This window comes from Sorex araneus, chromosome 1 (assembly GCF_027595985.1).
Source record: "Sorex araneus isolate mSorAra2 chromosome 1, mSorAra2.pri, whole genome shotgun sequence".
NCBI lineage: Eukaryota > Metazoa > Chordata > Mammalia > Eulipotyphla > Soricidae > Sorex > Sorex araneus.
The window spans coordinates 377,614,200-377,630,805 of NC_073302.1; positions in this window are offsets into that span (position 1 = coordinate 377,614,200).

A 16,606-nucleotide genomic window follows, 5' to 3' on the forward strand; every position below is an offset into this window, starting at 1 on the left:
TAAAAATTAAAACTTTTAACTATCTATGTGTATAGGGAATGTATTTTAACACAACAAATATCATATGACAAGTTAATAGTTGACATACAAGTCAGTGCTAAATTCTAAAAATTACTCCTCTAAGATCTGAACAAAACACAGATTTAAGAAGAAAACATCCAACCCCATCAAAAAAATGGGGCAAAGAAATGAACAGAAACTTTACCAAGGAAGAAATACGAATGGCCAAAAGGCACATGAAAAAGTGCTCTGCATCACTAATCATCAGAGAGATGCAGATCAAAACAACTTTGAGATACCACCTCACACCACAGAGACTAGCACACATCCAAAAGAACAAAAGCAACCGCTGTTGGAGAGGATGTGGGGAGAAAGGGACCCTTCTTCACTGCTGGTGGGAATGCCGACTGGTTCAGCCCTTCTGGAAAACAATTTGGACGACTCTCAAAAAATTAGATATTGAATTCCCATTTGACCCAGCAATACCACTGCTGGGAATATATCCCAGAGAGGCAAAAAAGTACAATCGAAACAACATCTGCACATGTATGTTCATCGCAGCACTGTTTACAATAGCCAGAATCTGGAAAAAACCCGAATGCCCCAGAACGGATGACTGGTTGAGGAAACTTTGGTACATCTATACAATGGAATACTATGCAGCTGTTAGAAAAAAGGAGGTCAAGAATTTTGTAGTCAAGTGGATGGGCATGAAAAGTTTCATGCTGAGTGAAATGAGTCAGAAAGAGAGAGACAGACATAGAAAGATTGCACTCATCTATGGTATATAGAATAACAGAATGGGAGACTAACACCCAAGAACTGTAGAAATAAGTACCAGGAGGTTGACTCCATGGCTTCGAGGCTGGCCTCACGTTCCGGGGAAAGGTCAACTCAGAGAAGCGATCACCAACTACATTGTAGTCGAAGGCCATGTGGGGGAAGGGAGTTGCGGGCTGAATGAGGGCTAGAGACTGAGCACAGCGGCCACTCAACACCTTTATTGCAAACCACAACAGCTAATTAGAGAGAGAAAACAGAAGGGAATGCCTTGCCACAGTGGCAGGGTGGGGTGGGGGGGAGATGGGATTGGGGAGGGTGGGAGGGACACTGGGTTTACGGGTGGTGGAGAATGGGCACTGGTGAAGGGATGGGTTCCCAAACTTTGTATGAGGGAAGTATAAGCACAAAAGTGTATAAATCTGTAACTGTACCCTCACGGTGATTCTCTAATTAAAAATAAATAAATTTAAAAAAAAAAACAACACAGATTTACACAATTACAGCTGCAATTAAACATAGTAAAAAATCTAGACAGATCAAATAGGCAAAAATAAGAGTCAATTGAATCATGAAAGAAGTAATTTTTATGTGTTTACAAAAATTATCTGTTTACAGACAATATAATTTATGTATAAACGGGCAGAGAATCTCTCGCCCGCATGCCTGGCTGTCTTCCCCGGGGCCTCCTCGGAGGGGACAGGCTACAGCTTCCCTTCCCACCCCGGGCAGAGCTCCCTGTAGCTGAAGGCCTCTGGAGCCAAGGCACAGCCATGCTCAAGGCCCCTTTCCACACGTTCAGATGAGCCTCACGCATGAAGGAATTGGCAAAGGAACTCAGGTGTGTGGGACCCGGGGCTGAGACCTCCAAGCCTGCCCCACCCAGATTCCCATTTCCCAGTAGCTAGGCAGTCACACCTAAGGACTGCCCCCAGCGCCGGTAATCCTGTCAATGGCCAGCATCCAGAGACTTAAAAGCAAGCTCCCGGAAGTGCACGGCTCCTTTGTGGCCACGCAATATCTTATAGCCTACTTCTCCCTCTGGGAGAACCTGGCAAACTACTGGGAGTTTCCTGCCCACATGGGAGAGCCTCGCAAGGTCCCCATGGTGTATTAACATGCCGAAACCAGTAACAAGCTGGGTCTCATTCGCCTGACCCTGAAAGAGCCTCGAGTACCGCATCGTTGGAAGGACAAGTAGTGAGAGGCTTCTAAAATCTTAGGGCTTGGACAAATGGAGATGTTACTAAGACCGCTCAAGAAATTCGGCAATCAATGGTATGATGATGATGATGATGATGATGATGATGATGATGATGATGATGATGATGATGATGATGATGATAAAGCATCAAGATCATACAACAATGTATTAACTTAAATAAATTGAGTAATTTCAGTATAATATGCATACAAGATGTACATATATGTAATATGCACAACTTCTATATATCAGCAACTATGCAAAAAATTTTAAAATGTCCATTTATACTGATACAGTGTGAGTATGGTGAAGTAAGACTATATGACTAAAAGATTAACATTAATACTATTAAGCATCCTGATAGCTTAATAAACATGCCATTATTTATACTAGTATTAAAATATTTAGGAAAATAGCTAATCAGAGCTGAATGAAAGAAAAAAATTAATTTTATCAATTAGAACATAAATAAATCACATGAGTAAATGAAGATTCCCATGCTTATAGAGTAAAATAACTAAAAATTTGAAAATGTTCATACTCCTTAAAGTAATATAATAATCTTTGTTATAATTTAATGACTTTTTCACAAAAAAATTAGGAAAAAGTTCCTTAAAAACATACAAAGTGGCTGAAAATATTTTTAAGCTCTGATAAAGTTATATCCAAATTATATAAGAAAACCAATGATTCAGTAGTAAAAGTAATTTCATTTTAAAAATAGGCAAAGGAACTGAGTAAACATTTTTCCAAGGAAAACATGCAAATGACAAATAGGTATGCTAAAAAAGTGCCCAACATCACAAATTATCAGAGAAATATAAATTGAAACTATAAAGTATTATCACATCAATGCTAAAACATATGTTGTTGTTAGAAATTAACTGGAATCCGTTTGTGGGAAAATGGTAAGACATTACTAAAAATAAAATTAATGAAGCTACAAATGTTCCTACTTCTAGGAATAGTTGCAACAAAAATGTTCATGTATAAAAATATTTTAAGTAATATATGTTATATACCTACACAGTGGATGGAATGTCATTCACTCTTCTTCTCTTCTTTTTTTTTTTGCTATTTTTTGGGTCACACCCAGCGATGCTCAGAAGTTACTCCTGGCTTTGCACTCAGGAATCACTCCTGGCGGTACTCAGGGGACCATATGGGATGCTGGGAATCGAACCCAGGTTGGCTGCATGCAAGGCAAACGCCCTGCCCACTGTGCTATCGCTCCAGCCGTCATTCACTCTTTACAAAGAAAAAATTCTGTTACTTGCAACTACATGAACAAACCTGGTTGTTCTATGATGAATAAATTAGACACAGGAGGACAACAAATTGCATTTTATTGAAGAAAGATATACTAAAGGATGTGAGTCACTTGAGAGAGACCCAACTGACAGAAAATCTCTATAGATTAATATGTAATTTATTGCTTTTTAAACATAAGTGGCATGATAGAGGGAAGGAATTAAAGAATAATAACGGATAAGACTGAATCTCTTTACAAGCTACACAAGTACATAGATGTTTAGATGCCCCTCTGGACACAAAATTCTTGCATGTATTTAATAGGTTTTAAGATTATTAATGAACAAAATATGGTAATTTAAGATAAATCAAATAATAAAGAGCTAGTTTTAGTCCTCATAACACTACATTTCTATATTTCTAGACATTGCTACTTGAAATTTTCTGTCAACCTTTGTTAGAACAGAGAGACTTAGCAAAAGAGCAACCTATTTGAATTTTGCTTGTTTTTTTCAACTATTCTTAAATCTCACTTATTTGTGGGAGTTTTAAAAATTCATATTTCTATCACATACCATATTTATCACTACTATGGCAATGTTGTCTTGCAAATGTTTGAGAACGTAGATGTTATTTTGAGAAAATTTTTGTGAGGATTATGTAGAAAGTAGATATTCTTTTTTTTTTTTTAAGTTTTTATTTTTTATTTATTTTTTTTAATTTATTTATTTTTAATTAGAGAATCACCGTGAGGGTACAGTTACAGATTTATACACTTTTGTGCTTATACTTCCCTCATACAAAGTTTGGAACCCATCCCTTCACCAGTGCCCATTCTCCACCACCCGTAAACCCAGTGTCCCTCCCACCCTCCCCAATCCCATCTCCCCCCCACCCCACCCTGCCACTGTGGCAAGGCATTCCCTTCTGTTTTCTCTCTCTAATTAGCTGTTGTGGTTTGCAATAAAGGTGTTGAGTGGCCGCTGTGCTCAGTCTCTAGCCCTCATTCAGCCCGCAACTCCCTTCCCCCACATGGCCTTCGACTACAATGTAGTTGGTGATCGCTTCTCTGAGTTGACCTTTCCCCGGAACGTGAGGCCAGCCTCGAAGCCATGGAGTCAACCTCCTGGTACTTATTTCTACAGTTCTTGAGTGTTAGTCTCCCACTCTGTTATTCTATATACCATAGATGAGTGCAATCTTTCTATGTCTGTCTCTCTCTTTCTGACTCATTTCACTCAGCATGAAACTTTTCATGCCCATCCAGAAAGTAGATATTCTTAAAATCTGAAAATATAGGCCTTTAATTACTGTTTAAGGATGAATAAAAAACAAGTTTAATATAACTTTAAGGGGGAATGTGTTCTATAAATAAAGCCCAATACATTGTGAGGTACCTAAACAAATCCAATGTGAAGCAAATTTTTTTTTACTGGAATTTCATTTCCTATTTTGACCTAAAGTAGATTAGTTAATTTCTTTTCAGATTATTCCAGCTAATAGAGAAATACATAGGACTGCTTATTTTTGAATGCATAAATAACTTCTTGATTTTACAAAGAATTCATTTATGGGATAGCAGGTCATTTTAAAGTTTTCACCCACATAAACCTTCAAGTTTAGTTTTTATATTCTCTATACATTGATTAATTTTTATAAAATTTAAGACAGTATAGGAAATTAGAGCAAAATTAGCTTTATTTATCCACAGTATGATTGCCACTATTTTTAGTTCTTTCAGTAGTCATATAGGTATATATATATATATATATGTGTGTGTAGATACACACATATATGGAGTGCAACATAATACTCCAAGCATAGCTCTTTCGATTCCTCTTTGGGCTACCCAAATAGGTTTCTCATCCTGTTTTCGTAGGGCCCAGGTCTCTGAGGCATATATTAGTGGAGGAAGAACAGTGGAGTCTAAAATTTGTGCCCAGAGCCAGAGGTTCTTAATCCTTTTAATAACTTCTTCGATGCTCTTGAAGGAATTCCAAGCTGCTCTCTTCCTCCCGCACAGCTCAGGTGCCAGGATGTTTGTCATGTTGAGTTCTCGACGTATATACACATAACTGTTGCATTCGGAGATGTTCATTCCATATACAAATATATGCACACATTATATATGTTTCTCACATGTGTATATACACATTTTTCTGATTTTTATGTGTATATATAAACATACATACATGTGTATAGATATAAATATGTATGTGTACATATTTGTGTGTAGGTATACATACACATATGTGCTATTTATGCCATTTATTCTTACCACAATATTATTGAGTAAATAGGATAACTATCAATTTATCTATTTTATAGATAAGTAATCTGAGCACAGAAGCACAAAGATTAAATAATTTTCCCCGGTGTCACACAAATAAATGTTAAAGTCAGGATTCAAGCCTATATTCTTTGTTCAGAACCTGTGATGTTATATTACCTTTAGCAACTTTAACACAGACCTTTTTTGGCAGATTGAGATGGTTTTTCAGTCATGTGGTAAAATTATCTATTATCACAAAATCTGTCATTGTATAACAAGAATATTACCAGCCAGTTTTTTAGGGGATTAATATTTTAACTGAGAGCCCTACTTTTGAGATAAAATAAGGTCATATTGCATTTTCACTTTCCACAAATGTGAACTGCACAAATTATAAACCAAAACAAATACTACAACTATATGAAACCATTGTAGTATATAGAAATGCAGGTAGATTTTGGAAAGATGTCAAAATTTTTTTAAAAAATGGTACAAGGTGGTCTTTTCATTTTAAAGTTTTCAGCTAAGGGCAGGACACATTCAGCACACAGTGCATTAAACTCCAGTTGCAAACTTGACATTTCCTTGGCTTTAGGAAATAAAAAAAAAAATTCTTGACAAACGGAGCAACTGATAATTTAGGGTAGTATTTCAACAATTTGAAATATGGGAATCAGGGAAAATGGGAAGATTTTTAACAAATCTTTTAAAAATTTTGTGAACTAGACCTAAAAATCTTAGTGGTCACTAAATTACATGTATACAAGTCATACATACCTCTTATTTCATCTGAATAAGGAATAAAATAATTGAACATAAAAGTTAACTTAAAAAAACTGAGTTGAAATTGAAAGTAAAGAAACAAAATGCATTGTTTTTTAGAATTAATTAGAATTTATAGATTCAGCCTAAAACATAGAAGACACCTGGGATGCAATCCAAATTATTCAACAAAAGAAAAATTAGTGCATCATGACCTTTTCTAAAAGTAAATAGAACCAATATAAGCCAATACTATTTTCAGCCACATATTAAACAAGTGACACCAAATACTTTTTAGAACTATAATCAATGATGGAATGGAAAACTACAATAATAAAATTAATACACATGAAATTTCAACAGAAACATTAGAGCTAATTTATAGTATCAAACACAGATTTTTAAAAGTTAAAAATACACATATCTTGAAATTCTCTTAACAGAACAGAGAAGGAACCACTTAGTAAACTTGAAAATACAGATACCCCATTAATGTTCTTTCCCTATCGTATCTTATATTTTCTACGTATCTTATTACATCCAAGTGGATTTTACAGTTCTTTTACAGAAGTTCTTTGAGTATTTCTTGAAGGGTCAGTTTAATAGCAATGAATTACTTTAGCTATTTGTCTGAAAATCTCTTTTTTCCTCCTTCAAATCTGAGTGATAATCTAGCTGATGGATAAAGTATTCCTCACTGAAGGACATGCATTCAATACTCCATATCAGTCTTTATTTTGGCCTGTATAATTTTGGTAGAACTTTCTCTTGTGAGTCTTACGAGGTTTTCATATTTGACAAGCTTTTCTCTTGCAGATTTTAGTGTTTACTTATCTTTAATTTTTGTCATTTTAGTTTTCTATATTAGTGTCCAACTATTTAGGTTTGCTTTGTTTGGAAATCTTTGAGCTTCTGGGATCTGAGTGTCTAACTACTTTCTCAGTTTAGAGAAGTTCTTAGCAATTATTTATTTAAATAAGCTCTGTCCTTGGATGCAAACAATGCAGGAAGTTTATTTCAGATGGCTATCCATGGACACCTGAGCACAGTCATCAGTGGCCCCAAGCATTGAGTTAGAAGTAGCCTTTGAGCACTATGGAGTATGGACCCAAACCAAATAAACAAAAGCAAATGAAAAAATTTCCCCTTTGTATTGTGTCTTCTCCTCTTGAAACCCCTATGATAAGAATGTTGCCCTATTTTCTGATTTCCCATTTAGTTCATATGCTATCTGCATTGTTTTTAATTCTTTCATTGGTTGTTTTCAGTGTCTTCCTCATTACATTATCTTTAAACTTATTTGTATTTTTATCTTCTTTAATCTTACCATTGAGACTCTCTTTGACACTTATTTTAGCTCTGCTACAGTAAGTTTTAGTTTTCTGATTTCTGATTTTATTTTATTATTATTTTATTTTGGGATCATACCCAGCTATACTCAGCAGTTACTCCTGGCTCTGCACTCAGAAATTACTCCACATAGTGCTCTGGGGACCATATGGGATGCGGAGGATCCTGGGTAGGCTGCATACAAAAACAAGCACTCTGCCCAATGAATTACCTCAGCGAAATTTTTCAGTTTATATTTTAACCTCTTAAACTTTATCTATCTTTATTCATCTAATTTCAATGAATATAATTAGAGAGTCCCAGTTACTTCATTTGTCCACTCCAGTTTTGGAGTCTTTAGATAGCTTATATAACTCTACTGTATTTGAAGTTATTTACAAAATGTAGTCTTGATGCATGCATCAGTATGAGAGCCAGTTCCTCCAACTGACTTCTCAATACATTTGACAACCCATAGAGACATTAGAAGTTTCTACTAAAATCGCAGCTTATTGTTCCCCATTGGATTTTTGCTTTATTTTGTTCCGTTTTCCCTTGGGAAAGCACATTTATTTCTGTCTTCAATTTATCTAGATGCTTTTATTCTAACCCTTGCTATTGAAGTGTTATTCATTAAGTTTTCACAGACCAAGAGGTCTTCTAACCCATTTTGGTACCCAGAGCAGCTTCTTACAGAAATGCATGTTGTATTTCTGTGCGCTGTGCTACGTCTATGTGCCACCTGGGGAGGGATTTTCCCTCTCCACCCTGTTTTTCTGCGCGGAAAATGGCAGTGGCAGCATCATCCATGTGGCGAAAGCCACCCCCTAAGACTTCCACCCAGAGGTAGGAACTTTGCAATATTATGGCTCATAGGCGATCATGGGAAGGGGGCGGTACCAGCACGCCCTTGGAGCTGCTGCGCTCGAAACAGACCCTCTGTTCCTAAAAACTATGATCCAAGAGGTCTTCTAACCCATTTTGGCACCCAGAGCGGCTTCTTACAGAAATGCATCTAGACTGTGAACTGAACTAAAATATCAGAAATCCAAAACCGCACGGCCGCAACAGCTCATAGCTCATAGAATCTTCATTCTAAGCAATGAAAAGAAACTATTAAATGATGCCTTTTCAGCAGGCCTGATTGTTGGGGGAAAATTCCAAACAATAATAGTGAGTTCTCTATTGAAATATTGAATGTATTCAAAGTATAGAGAGAACAAAATGAAGATCATTAGCTACTTAGGTGGGGGCTTGGTGGGAGGGGGGATATTGGAGTTCTTGGTGGTGGAACATGTGTACTGGTAAAGGGATGGGGGTTCGATCATTATATGACTGAGACTTAAACCTGAAAGCTTTTTTTTTCACAGTTATTCAATACAATAAAATAAAATTAAAAAAAAAAGACTTCAGGACAGTTTCTATGTATATTACTTCAAATTTTGGTATAGATTTGTCATGGTTGTAAAAAGAAGAAGCAAAATTTCTCCCTATTTGGTCATTTTGGCTCTGACATTTCTCCAAAACTTTCTTCATTTTATAAAGCAATTAAAAAAATCTCATAAAATACTATTAAATATATGTATAAAACATTCTGTAATGTTTTATATTGCCCATGGTTCTCAGAAACACTCAAATACTTTAACCAATTAATGTATTTGATAATTATTTTCAGGTATATTACATAAAAAATCGACTAACCGTATTAACTGAGATTTAAGGTCTTTTAAATTTTAACATTTTTATTTTAAAAAGAAATGCAATGTCATTGCTTGACTTAAATACACTAAGATTTACTCATCTTAGCTTTTCACTTTCTTATTAGATTCTATTTTATTGTTTTGTGTTTTTCTCCTTAGTTCTCGAAATAGAGTAATGAATCAGTAAAGAAATTTTCATAAATAAATACAAATTGAAAAAGGCACCCAATTTGTAATGAACTAGTCAAAACCTTTACATATGTGATGCATCCAATTATTTCTAGTTCTTTTTTCTATATCATTATACAAGTTACACTCTCAAACTGGCTTCCACTTAGAGTCTGTGAAAACTTCAAACAGTGTTGATTAAAGGAAGATGCAGCACAACTGTCAAAACCATAGAAAGTTGCCCTTTCACTTTTCTTACAACTTTTTAAGACATGAAGGTAAAAGAAAATGCAATTAGAATAATCCACTAAGAGCTTTATTTGCCACCTGCCATTCTCTGAATGCCTGCTGATAAAAGTGAGTTTTTAACTTGCAGATTTTCCTTGATAGATTGGAATTAGTAAAGTTTCCCTGTAAAGTGAGTGCTCCAGCTGCCACATGGGGATAAATATAGAATCAATCAAATCAAAGTTTGTCAATATGGAAGTAAAAAATGCATTTTATCTGTCCCAAAGACTTGCTATTTGCATAGAAATAATGTCATTAACTCATTTGTTTTTTAAATTTTCCAAAGCTTAATTATAGTTTATTTGTTATTTGACCTGATTGTCTCTCACCTCTGGTTAGGAGGGCACATTTAACTGAGTTGTTCTTATAATTCTTACTATTTGTGGTGGAATTGTTTTCCAGACCATAAAGTGAAGTTTCTAGGAGACAGTGATATGTCTCATTGTTTCTTGGGCTAGCTGGCCTGACAATTTATCTGAGTCAGATAATTTTAGCAGTCCCAGATATGGTCAGGAAAACTCCTGTGAGAGTGAGCAAAACTATCTTAATCTTACAGCATCTATGTATGCTAGAGTATGTTTGATTTTAAATAACAACTCCATTAGTTCCGTGAGTGGAACAAAAGTCTCTAAAACAGCACTGACTCCACACCCATTCTTATTTAAATGACTGCCATATAGAAATATTACGTTTGCCACATAAAATGCCCGTGCTTTGGTTCTCATATTTTTAATTAAGAAGCCACTTCTAAGAAGCAACTTATTTGAAGATATATTTACCAATTCGACAGAGCCTGGCAAGCTACCCGTGGCGTTTTCAATATGCCAAAAACAGTAACGATAGTTCTCATTCCCCTGACCCTGAAAGAGCCTCCAATCATTGGGAAAAAGGAGCAAGGAGAGGCTGCTAATATCTCAGGGCTGAGTATAATAGAGACATTACTGGTGCCCGCTTGAGTAAATCTACGAACAACGGGATGATAGTGATACAGTTATCTACCAATTATTTGCCATTATTTTGACATTTCTGGGTGTTAAAAGTAATTTTCATTCATGCATGAGGCTCGACCAGAGTGTCTGGAAAGCAGCCTGCAGCGTGGTGGTGGTTGGGTAGTGGAGGTTGGCTGCCGGGGCTGGGTCACCCGAGGCAGGGAGGGTTCTCACCTGCCCTGCTCTGGGGTGCCCTGAGTGAAAACAGCCTGGTGCAGAGTTCGGTGGCATGGTTATGGGGGCCTCATCTTATACTCCCGTGTGGGAGGAGCAGCCGTTGAGCAGCCAACCTCCACTGCCCAACTGCTGCCACACTCGAGGCCACTTTCTGGATGCTCCAGCTGAGCCTCATGTATGAATGAAGTCCCACAGAACCCAGAAAATGCGGAACTCTGTGACCTTGGACTCTGGACTCAAAGGGACCGAAAGCAGAGATGCTCTGCCTGCTATCCCCCAATCTGGTGACTCAGGGATCACACCCATAAGCCACACCCTGTCACACCCTGCCAGCACCAGATAATCTCCTCATCGGCCACATTATAAATTATAAGACACTTCCTACCCATTTTCCATAATTACCACACCATATTTGACTTTTGACTGAGTTCAGAGAGTAAGCAACAAATCATATATATATGTACACACACACACACACACACACACACACACACACACACACTTCTCAGGAGCCCGGCAAGCTACCTAGAGTATCCCATCCGCAGGGGCAGAAACTGGCAAGCTACCCAAGGCATATTCGATATGGCAAAAATAGTAACGATAGTTCTCATTCCCCTGACCCTGGAAAGAGACTCCAATTGTTGGGAAAGACGAGTAAGGAGAGGCTGCTAAAATCTCAGGACTGGGGGAAAAGAGACGTTACTGGTGCCCGCTTGAGTAAATTGACAAACAAAGGGATGACAGTGATACAGTGATACAAGTTATTTTAGGGCTTCTGTGGGGAAGATGCTTTGGGTTAATTAGAGTTAAGAAAATTAAGTTCAGATGTTAAATTGGATACAGATTAGGTTAATTTTCAAGGGGAGTGGACCTAGTAACTTAGGGTTATTTAGTCTCCTAGCTACCTTCCTAGTTATTTCTCAGAATTTGCTGCTGCTTCCTCACCAACTGATCACTCTTTTAGAAATTAATATTTTGATTAAGAGGAAGGCATTATTTTAGTAGCAGGTAACAAATGAACTAAGATATATTGATACTCTATTCTTGGAACTGATTCAGCTTCTTGGTAAAAACTTCCTCAATAGAAGCTGGAGCAATAGCACAGCAGATAAGGCGTTTGCCTTGCATACGGCCAACCCAGTTCAAGTCCCAGCATCCCATATGGTCCCCTGAGCACCGCCAGGAGTAATTCCTGAGTGCTAAAGCCAGGAGTCACCCCTGTTCATCACCAGGTGTGACCCAAATAGCCAAAAAACATCATCATCATCATCATCATCCTGTTGATCGTCGATTTTCTCAAGAGGTCTCAGTAACATTTCCATTTGTCCTAGCCCTGAGATTTTAGAAGTCTCTTACTTGTCCTTCCCAGCAGTGCCACATTGGAGGCTCTTTCAGGTCAGAAGAATGAGACCCATCATTGTTACTGGTTTTGGTATATGAATACACCACGGGGAGTTTGCCAGGCGCTCCCATATGGGCAGGAAACTCTCGGTAGCTTGCCAGGTTCTCCCAGAGGGAGAACTATACTATAAGTTCATCTGAGAACTTGGTTTTATAGTCTCTGGATATTGGCCATTGGTGGGATTACACAACGCCGGGGGTAGTTTCTGGGTTTGACCATCTAACTACTGGAACATGAGGGGTCTGGGTGGAAGAGGTCCAGTTCTGATCCAAGCAGGCTTGGAAATCTCAGCCCCCGGTCCCACACTCCTGGGTTCCTCTGCCGGTTCCTTCATGCGTGAGGCTTGTCCGAATGTGTGGAGAGGGGCCTTGAGCATGGCTGTGGCTGGGTTCCGAAGGTCTTCAGCCGTGGGGCCTCTGCTCTGGGCAGGGAAGGAAACTGAAGCCCACCACCTCCAAGGGGCTCCGGTGAAGACAGCCAGGCATGGGGGCGAGAGACTCTCTGCCATTTAAGCACATTAATGGCCTTGATCCAGAGACTCATGAATGAATCTGAGAAGCAATTAGCCAAAAAACAAAAAACAAAAACACAAAAACTAAAATTTCCTGAAACACTTGATGTCACTTTGTGTGTGTGTGTGTGTGTGTCTGTGTGTTTTAAGGTGGTTGGGGATCACTTCTGAAGTGTGATCCCCAGGAAACCATCTGGGGTGCTAGGGATTGAACCCAGGTTAGTGGGAGAAGAAGATAAGCAACTCACCCACTATAATATACTTTTGCCCCTTGCTGCCACTTTTCAATTAATTTTTAAACTCGACATTTGAGTTCATGAAGAAATAACAGATAGATAGATAGATAGATAGATAGATAGATAGATAGATAGATAGATAGATAGATAGATAGATATTGTTTTTTAGGTAACACCTGGCATTGCACAGGGGTTACTCCTGGCTCTGCAATCAGGAATCGCTCCTTGTGGTACTCGGGAGACCATATGGGATGCTAGGAATCGAACCCGGGTTGGCCCTGTGCAAGGCAAATGCCCTATCCGCTGTGCTATTGCTCCAGCCCCTAAAATATATTTTGTTCTTGGTATTTTTTGTGTAGTACACTGAGATTACTGCTTTGAAATTGTGTAAGTTCTGAAAGTTTATTTTCTGGAATAAAAGTATAGACAAAGAAGTAATCAAATTTTAGTTAAAAAATGGGAAAGGAAAAAGTCAATATAAGAGAAGAAAAATACAGATCATTAATTGTTTCCTAAGAAATCAACTCTGCTAAGTATGTAATGTGTTCTTTACCAGAAAATATAACAACTATATATTTTCTGATTCCATGATACTAGTATGGAACCTAACGGATGGCTTAGTTTCTAGTAAGTATCTATTCTGATATTTGAAAGTTGCTACACAAAGTTCAAAAACCCAAGCCTAAAATTGTGCGTAGTTGATCGATAATACACTTCACTTCGCAAAATACTGTGTAATAATGATGCAGAGATTTGTCTTTTCAAGATTTTGAGTCATGGATTGCATCCTATGACCAATAACACATTAATCTCTCCAGTAACATATTCAGTTAAATATTATTATCTCACATTATAGGTAAAGTAATTGAGTTTTTTGCCTTGCTGAAGGTCAAACTGAAATTAGAAGAAAATGAGGTATGAATGTAATTCCATGATTTTAACTCTTAACTACAACAAAGAAAAATCAAAATTAAAAAAGTAATGTATCTTTTCCTCCTTCCTATAAGCCTGTCCTTGTTACATATTTTACCTATAGCATCATTTTTGTAATTCTTAATAACCTATAGTATGATCTCAAGAAAAAACAGTTTCTTGGTGCATTTGGAACATTTTAAATCATAGTGACCTCATAATAAATATGAGGTTTTATTTCTAAACACATGGAGATCAGTTTAGCTTCATCTTGCTCTCTTAACTGTTAGCTCAGTGAGGGAAATTTTCTATCTGGAGCAATGCTAGAATAAATGTGAAGCATGGCTGAATGCAGCAATGTAGACTTGGAGAAAGGAAAAAAAATGCTATGAAATTCTGTCAAACCTCAAAAAAATAAAACTATGTAAAAGTTTCTCTCACTGATGAAATGAGCTCTTTACATATAAATTAAATTGTAATAACAGAGCTCCTGGGTGGCAAAGAGTTCCTTCTCCTGCTGGCAAAAATTAAAATAATCACAGATGGCTAATGATCAAAAATACTGACTGACAGCTCTGAAGTATAAGACACAGGGAATATTCTCAGAGGAGTGAGAATATTCTCAGAGTTTCTTAAGCCAATATTCAAAGTTTTTAAGAGCCCCACAAAGTTAGTTAAGAGCTTTTCTCCACTAGATAATCATATACATAAAGCTTCTATTCTATTTTGGAAATAATCACATAGGCTCCAGAGTTCTTTTAAGAAAATTAGTCAATTTGTTTGCCATTATGATTTTATCAATTATGGGGACAAAATGTAAGAATTCAGGAGGGAAAGAATTCTCATATTTTCTAAAATGACATGAAATACCATTTCTTATGTTTTAGACATTAGTAATCTAATCTAATATACAGGTGAAAGAAGGAATCTACCTAGCAGTACTTGCTAAATCTATAAAAATAACAACTAATATTCTTATTAGTTGTTATAAAACTAATAACATTTTACATATCTAACATTTTACACATTTACTAATTTTAATAAGTATTCAATGTGCCAAAAACAGAAACAAGTCTCACAATGGAGATGTTACTGGTGCCCGCGTGAGCAAATTGATGAACAATGGGATGACAGTGCTATAGTGCTTTTACAATAAGTGAAACATCTCCCTTATTTTAACAAATAGCTTTGTTAAATATATTGCTTGTTGTCCACATAAATATATTGCTTATATTGTCCACATAAACTAATTGCAGAAAAGTTTGAAAGTATGTTCAGGGTGACACCATAGCTCGTGAATAGCAAACCAGGGCTCCAGACTGTTTCTGAACCTGCACTTAATCATAAGACAACTGTTGCATTAATTATGCGATTACAGCATAAATTCAAAAACACTCAGGATGAAACCAACAAAATTTGATATAAAATTTAAATGACCAAAATTTTTTTTGATCTACATCAATCCGAAAAACAAGTATGGTATTACTATGCTAATAATGGTTGAGAGTGCTAAGAATTTAATTACATTCATTTAATCAAAAGATGACAAAAATATTGAATGTTTACGAAGTTCTAGTTTTGGTGATTTGAATGTGGTGCATCATACTCTCTCTACCTTTTTAATGTTTAGATTATGTGTGGATCCACATACAGAACAAATGTGTCATTAGTTTATGCATGTGGATGAATCATATAAAATGTGTGCACTAAAGAGTAATGTCACTAATTGTCTACAATAATCCATTCTGCTTGATCAGAGTTATCAAAGAGGGAAACAAACAAACAAACAAAAAATATATATGGACAGGTGGAATTATGCTAGAGGAGAAATTAAAAGGGAATTATCCCTGTGTCTGAAATAATTCTGTATATGATAAAGATGTTTATTAATTTAATGATACTAATTTTACATTATTTGATAAATTAAATAGACACATTCCCTTAAAAAAAATAAAGTCCTTAGGAGACTAACACCGAAGAATAGTAGAAAAAAGTACCAGGAGTTTGACTCCATGGCTTGGAGGCTGGTCTCTCATTCTGGGAAACTCAGAGAATGGAACACCAAGTAAAATGTGGTCGGAGGTCATGCGGGGGAAGGGTGATGTGTGCCGAATGTAAACTAGAGACTGAACACAATGGCCACTCAACACCTTTATTGCAAACCACAACACCTAATCAGAGAGAGAGAACAAAAAGGAATACCTGCCATAGTAGCAGTGTGGGGTAGGGGGAGATGGGACTGAGGAGGGTGGGAGGGATGCTGGGTTTACTGGTGGTAGAGAATGGGCACTGGTGAAGGGATGGGTTCTCAAACTTTGTATGGAGGAAACATGAGCACAAAAATGTATAAATCTGTAACTGTACCCTCACGGTGACTCACTAATTAAAAAAAAATAAAATGTAAAAATATAAAGTCTTGTTAATAAATAAATATTTTTAGAATATCATAAGCAAAAAAAACCTTTGAAAAACCAAATTATCAAGATGGTGAAAGAAGACTATTTTGGAACCAAAATTTAATGTTCTCTAGCACCGTTGGAAAGAAAGACAAGTTAGTAACCATTTAAATGGTTGCTTTTTCATTTTCATATCCTTGCCAGAATTGCTTATAATGTGTGATTTCTT